Below are 7994 nucleotides of genomic sequence, written 5' to 3' on the forward strand. Positions count from 1 at the left end.
TACTCGTGTTCCATTGCACCGGAACAACGCTATTGAAAACTGACTGTTAACACTTGGAACTGAATACACGTCTTGGCGACATGATTTCCAGTCGTAACTTCAATTCCAAACACTGCCTGTTGTGTGTTGGTGACATGATCACCTGAATACTGGGTAAATCTGTCAAGTGAATTGACTCTAGTGTTTTGTCCAAGTAAAACTCCAATTTGCACCATGACCTAAAAGTTGTCCACTTACCATCTAACCAATTTGGACTTCAAGGGAGAACAATTCTTATGCTCCGGCGTGGACTGTTGCTTGATTTTGCTCAAATTTGGTGGGTGCAACATAGGGGAATAGCAGAACAAATGGGAGCTAAAAGTTAGCAATAATAGCGAACGGCTCCGCAAAATGTTTTAGTTTCACACTGTGGAAGTTTTGCATAACTGTGAAAGCCACCACAAGCACAAAATTCATAGAGCTGGAGCCGATTCAAAACATTCGTGGCTACAAATTTACGTGTCATTCTATATCGTCAAATAGACTGTTTTTTTTTTTTTTGTCCTCAGGGCCATGGGGGTGGGAGCACATGCCCCTATAGGTAGATTTAGGGTCTGTTTGGTTCACCTCTAGTCACTTTAGCTACTGACAAACAAACTGACTAAAAAGAGGTTAAAGTAGTTTAGTCACATTAGTACCCCAAGGAGGTGGTAAAGTGGGCTAAGGTGCCCAGTGGATAAGCCTGGGCAAAATACCCGATACCCATTACCCGTACCCGAATTATCCGAACCCGGACCCGAATTACCCGAACCCGAGGTACCCGATCCCAAATTCGGATAGCGATTTTGATTACCCGAAATTAGTTTGGGTAATTCGGGTAATATCCCCCGGTACCCAAACTACCCGAACTACCCAAAGATTTGTTTTGTCTTTGTATTCATCATGTGTTGTTAGCTAAACCATTTAACTTATCACTTTATTAGAATATAATTCTCTCTATTTGAATGAGTGACTGTAATATATTATTCTCTACAAATTGCTATTGAAATTCTATACAAATTGTTGCTGAAATTATGTATAGATCGCTACTGAAATTTAGTGTAGTTTGTTGTTTTCTGTAAATTTGGGTATATCGGGTAATACCCGAACCCGAACCCGAATTATCGGGTACCCGAATTTGCGGGTAGTGTTTTTTCGGGGGTAATATCGGGTAGCAATTTTTATTACCCGAATTTTAAATTACCCGAATTACCCGACCCGAAAAAATCGGGTAACCCGAACGCCCAGGCTTACCAGTGGACATGGACAACCCCTCATTATTGCCGGTCTTCCACCCTGATTTGCGCATTCATTAGGGGTAGTTTGGCATTTGTTGAACTGCTTTAATGACCTTTAGTCACTTTTAGTCGGTACAACCAAATGAGGGTGACTAAAGTTTAGTCATTGATTTTAGTAGCTAAATTTTAGTCATGAAAAATCAAACAGGGCCTTAAATTTCCCAACATACGCTTCATATGTCAACCCAAGGTTTGTTTGTATCTCATAGGCTAAACTTTAGTCCTTCATTTTTTTTGCTTACTTTTAGCCTTTGGGGGATAAAACAGGTGGGCTAAAAGGAGAGGACTAATTTTTAGCACCTTTAGTCCATTTGCCTCTCAAGGTGGGCTAAAAGTGCTTTTAGGCTCTGTTCGGCTTACCCCATATTCGGTTTATTCGGCTTTGTTTTTCCAGTCGCAACAGTGTTTTTCTCTCATAACAATTCAACCAGAACAGTGTTTTTCAGCCACAGCCAAGTTTCAGACCAGCGAACGGGGCCTTACTCTCTTTCTCTCTCCTCCCTCTTTCACCTTTTAGCACCTGGATCCAACAGTCATCTTAGGCTAAACTTTAGTGACTAAACTTTAGACCCAGGACTAAAGATCTAAACAGACCCTCAACAACATGTCATTTAACCCAAACAATTCCAATAAATGACACAAATAGCAAGCAAGATAGCAACCGAAACTCATATGACAAAATGAAAGCTGACACACAAGTAGGAGGCATATAAAGGATCTATGTGGAAATCCTTTGCGAGGAAAAACCATGGGTGACGACAGAGACAATCCAATATGAAAATGGATGATACAAAAAGCAAAAGTAAAAAAAAAGGTAGGATGTTTTCTATCTAAGAATAGGGTTTCAAAAAAACGGATGGAAGATGTACTCAATCTTTATTTGTCGCTTGCGTTGAAGTTGTTGCCAATGCGGGGACACGCCTTAATGCGTGATTGGACTAGACAGCGTGTGTGCGCTGTCTTCCCCGTGACAGCTGCAAAAGTTTGGGTTTATGGGGAAGGCGACAGGGACTCCAATGTCCTCCAGGCTTAGGAAGGGGGCTCAATGGTGGTGGCAGTTTGTCGAGTGGCGAGCGAGGTGGCGAGAGACAACCGGATGGGAAGAGTCGACAATGGGGCAAAGGTCCCCCCTCCAAATTGCCATTAGGCAATGAGCATGGTGGAGGCGACAATAGTAGGAGGTGGGACAGTGAGGTCGCCTACAACCAAGATGGTGATCAAAGCGGTGGTGGTGGGATAACATAGTGAGAAAAAGGAAGAGAATGAAAAAAAGAATGCAAAGGTTTGGGAAGGACGGGCTGCAATGATGACGTTATAATAGATGGTGGGTGGTGACATAAGTGGGCAAGGAAGGACGGTAGATTAGATCGGCAGGGAGTGCGGATGAAGAGGGAGAAAGAAAAAAAACAGTAGATGTAGGAGCAATAAATAAATGTACAAGATAGAACGAGATGATTCGTTCTTCTTAGTTTTTAAGTTTAATGATGTATCTTTTTTAAAAACTTTGTACACTGTACTCTAATTTTCCTTAGCTATTGAATACTACTATATATAAATGGAATGCTCGTCCTGTGGCAAGGAAAAGCTCAATCCGGAACTAGACACATCGGAAGAGTCTAAGGGCATAAGTGAGACTGACAACAGCATTAGACTGAAAGGAAAAAGTCTATATAATCCCTCCAATTATTTAAGGGTGAACTACTTCACCCTCGAACTATAAAATTGGATTTTCTACCCTCTGAATTTTTCAAAATCTATCAAATAACCCCTCCCCAAGCGGTTTTAGGCGGTGGTTTTGTTACAGTGATAGTGGTTTTTTTCTTTATTTTCGCTGAATCTTTAAAAAATTATATTAAATCACAGAAAAATTATAAAATAGAAATTTTAATTTTGTTGGACTCCACATGAGTAGACCTACACAGTGAATACATAATATGGTATGCTTTAATACAAAGTTTTTACTGTAGATTTAGATTTATGCTTTTCTATAATTAAATGACATAATTCATAGCTGCAACTTCTATGATCCAATTGTGCTGAAATTTTTATGGTGGGCTAATTATTGTATGCTTGAATTATAGTAAAAATTTCATACTCATTGGATTAAGTTATACATGATCCAATGAGTATGAGATTTTTATTACAATTCAAGCATACAATAATTAGTTCACCATAAAAATTTCACCACAATTAAACCATAAAAGCTACAGCTATGAATTAATTATATAAAAGCATAGATCTAAAGCTACAGTAAAAACTTTGTACTAAAACATACCATATTATATATTTGTTGTGTAGATCTACTCATGTAGAGTCCAACAAAATTAGATTTTCTATTTTATGATTTTTCTGTGATTTACTATGATTTTTTAAAGATTCAACCGAAATAAATAAAAAAATAAAAAGATAAAACCACCGTCCCTGTATCAAAACCACCGTCACTGTGTCAAAACCGCCGGTTTTAGAAAGTTCATGGGGTAGAAAATCTAATGTTATAGTTTGAGGGCTGAAGTAGTCCACCCTAAATAGTTGGAGGTTATGTAGACTTTTTTCATTTATGAAATACCGAAATCATTTCGATTCATCCATCTCCAAAGCCAGAACAAGGACTGGCAGGGTGTATTTGGCGACTCCGTGGGAAGAGGCATGGGAATTAGTGTGGAAGTTTTTTTTTTGACTTGCTTGCCTTTCATTAAATCAACCGGCTGAAGCCTCAGACAGTACTAGGTCGGACACACTCCGGAGTTACATGCCACATCTCCATGCGGTGTGTGTCCGAAACTTGTTTCGCCAAAATATGCGCTACCTTATTACAAGATCTATTAACATAAGAAAAAGAAAAATCATGAAAGGCAAGTCTTATAGCATCTATTTCCTTCAGCAACGGGTCGACGATGGAGCGTTGCGTGTCCTTCCACAAATTGATAAGCTCCAGGCAATCAGTCTCAAGCATCACCTTTTGCACACCAATTCTTCTGGCCAAGTTCAGGCCATCCCTGCAAGCTATGGCTTCCATCGTGCAGGCATCAAGACCCCTGACATACCACGGCGCTTGCGCTGCTCTGAACAATCCTTGGTGATCTCTAATAACACATGCCGACGCACCACAAGAACCATTCGGTTGAAAGCAGCGTCAGTGTTGACCTTGTGCCATCCCGGTGCTGGGTTCCTCCACTTCTGCATCTCCTGCACCGGTCCCTTGGACGTCAACTGATGGGTCAAGTTCCAGAGATCAAACGCGGTATCCTTCACCCATGCTACAGCTTGCTGCAAACTGATCAAATGTTCATCATGGCGCCTTCTGTTTCTTCTCATCCACAGTGCCCACATACCGCACAAAAACACTGCTAGATCCTTGTCTGGGCACACTCCAGATATACTGTCCGTTGCCCAAGTTAGCGGGTTCAGTTTGGGGATTTTCACTCCTATCCCCACCCTTACCTGATGCCAAAATTCATTAGCAATGGAGCATTCCAGTAAAACATGGCAGATTGATTCTTCTGGAGCACCACACACTTCACAGAAAGGAACCGGCTCAATATGCCGTTTCCAGAGAATATGTCTTGCCGGTAAGAATTTCGTGAATCACTCGCCACCAAAAGACTTTAACCTTCGGAGGAATCGGCAATCTCCAAATTATTTTCCATGGACCATCAGAGGAGGAATTAGGTGCATGATCCCCAGCGGCTTCAGACTTCTTTCTGTACATCAGTTTGTATGCTGAACGCACAGAGTAAATCCCCGACCTCTCAGGCTCCCAGGCCCAGAAATCATGCCCATTCCGTCCTCGCGGTTGGCGTAGTACAGCTTCAGCATCAATAGGGAAGAAGTGCTCCCTAATCGACACCTCGTTCCACTCACCAGATTCTGTGAGCAGTTCAGAGACCTCCGTCAGTCCCTGCCCGTCCATCGGCGTGATCGGGCGCCCATCGAAATGGTTAGAGAGCCATTTGTCAGTCCAAATTCCTGTCGATACACCATCCACCACTCTTCTGACCAAACCGGTCTGCAAGGCTTCCCTTCCAGCCAGTATTGCACGCCAAGTGCTGCTCGCTTCAGCACTCGTGCACAAAGAGAATCAGCCCGAGTTAGGAGGCGCCAACCCTGCTTCTCGAGCATAGCAAGGTTGAAGCATCTTAGATCACGAAAGCCCATTCCACCTTTGTTTTTTGGCTTCGTCAGGTTGTCCCATTTCATCCAGTGCATACGGCGACTGTCTGCCGAACTGCCCCACCAATAATTTGCTATGGCGGATCTCATCTTGTTACATGTACTGATTGGGAGAAGGAAGCAGCTCATGGAATACGTCGGTACCGCTTGTGCCACCGACTTGAGCAATACCTCTCGTCCTGCACAGCTCGCATCCCGATTACACCAACCATCAATTTTACCTCTTATTTGAGCCGGTAAAAATTCAAAAATGCCACTCAGGCTCCTTCCCGCCTCGGTCGGTAGCCCAAGGTACCGTTCAGCTAGCGCCACTTTGTGTATGTTCAGAGTGTCGCACACAACTGTTCTCATTTCCTCTGGACAATTCTTACTGAAAAACACTGCAGATTTCTCTCGATTCACCAACTGTCCAGAGCCACGGTTATAGATATCCAGAATCTCCATCAATCTCTCGGCCCCTCTTTGCGACGCTTCTGAAAATATGATACTGTCATCCGCAAAAAGAAGATGTGAAATCCAGGGGGAGTGAACACCAACTCTAACACCCCTAGCAAGATGCATTGGACCGATTGATTTTAGGAGGCATGAAAGACCTTCCGAGCATAACAAAAAGAGGTAGGGTGAAATGGGGTCACCCTGTCTTATCCCACGCGTGGGTCTGAAGACTTGAGTCGGCACACCATTCACCTTGATGGAAAAGGAAACAGTAGTAACACACCTCATGATCAGACTCACAAACGCTTCATGAAAGCCAAGTTTCAGCATGATTCCCTGCAAGTATTCCCATTCAACCCGATCATAAGCCTTGGCCATGTCGAGTTTAATAGCACACGCACCGTTCTTCCCTTTTTTCCTCTTCAAGTAGCGAATACACTCATATGAGATGAGCACATTATCTGTGATCAGCCGGCCTGGTACAAACGCACTTTGCTCCTCTGAAATGATCTCATCCAAGAACTCCCTCAATCTCAGGGCCAAAACCTTTGAACATATCTTATAGAGGACATTGCAAAGGGATATTGGCCTGAATTCTTTCATCGCCTGGGGGTTCCTGGTTTGTGGGATTAGAACAATAGTGGTGTGATTGATATCAGCCGGCAACGTACCTCCATTCAAGAAGTCCAACACCGCTGCCGTGACCTCCTTACCAAGAAGATCCCAATGCAGTTGATAGAACCCAGCAGTGAAGCCATCCGGCCCCGGCGCCTTGTTGGCTCCCATCATCTGCAGCGCCGTTTCCACTTCAGTAGCACTGTATGGCCGGGTGAGCCGTTCATTCATATCCAGCGAAATCTTCCTAGGAACGTGTTCCAGGATTAGGTCCGGAGATAGATTATCTTGGGCAGCAAACAAATTAGCATAGAAATCAGTAGCTACGCCTTCTATTTCCTCCTGTGTTACAGCCACAGAACCGTCATCACGGCGAAGAGAGGTGATCGCATTGCGTTTAGCTCTCGCCCTCGACTTAGCCTGAAAAAAGGAGGTGTTCCTGTCACCGTCCTTTAGCCACTCCACTCTCGACCGTTGTTTCTCCATCACTTCCTCGCGTGAGAGAAGTTCAGAGATACGAGACATCAGCTGCTTCTCATAACGCGAGGGGCCGGAGCCAATGGACTGTCCTCGTTCCACCTCTAAGTCACAACGCAGGGCAGCCAGTGTTTTTTTTTAACTGAACCAAAAACATCTCGTTCCCAAACCTGGAGCGAATTCTGAATATCCTTCAATTTTGCTTGCATCTCCCCCAAGCTCTGCCAGCCCGCACTGTGATCCCAGGCATCCCGTATCAGCGCCATATAACTCGGATCACGCTGCCACATATTTTCATATCTAATTTTTTTCTTTCTCCTTCGCCTACCCGTAGTGTGTTCAAGGCACTCCACTACTAGACAGCTGTGATCCGACATCGTCGTCTGAATATTCCAAACCTTCACCTCTCTGAACAGGTCCAGGAAGGAGTCCGCCGCTACGCCCCTATCCAACCTGACCTTGATGTTGTGTTCCGCATCTTGTCGGTTATCCCATGTGTACGGGAGGCCAATAAAGCCCAAATCCATAAATCCACAGACCGACACAGCTTCACTAAAGCCCTCCATCTGGCGCTCACGCCTGCCTGCTCCCCCAAACTGTTCCGAGGCATGGAGAACCTCGTTAAAATCATCCACACATAGCCAAGGCAAGGAGCTCTGACCATTGAGTAGCTTCAAACACTCCCAGCTTCTAAACCGTAGCTCTCTCCGGGACTCCCCGTAGAAGCCAGTAAAACGCCACTTATCCATCTTCGTCACCGGATCAAGGACAGCTACATCAATGTGCAACTTATCCAAACTTTCCAGCCGAACCTCCACATCCTTTCTCCAGAGCAAGGCGAGACCGCCCCCTCTGCCAAAACCACCAACGCCAAGGCCATGAGAAAAGCCTAGCGCTCTCCGAATTCCATCCACTCGATCTGAGAACAAACGCGTCTCCGACAAGAAGACGAGCATGGGACGGTGTAGCTCACACAAGCTA

Source organism: Miscanthus floridulus, chromosome 6, assembly GCF_019320115.1.
Source record: "Miscanthus floridulus cultivar M001 chromosome 6, ASM1932011v1, whole genome shotgun sequence".
In the NCBI taxonomy this organism is placed as follows: Eukaryota; Viridiplantae; Streptophyta; class Magnoliopsida; order Poales; family Poaceae; genus Miscanthus; species Miscanthus floridulus.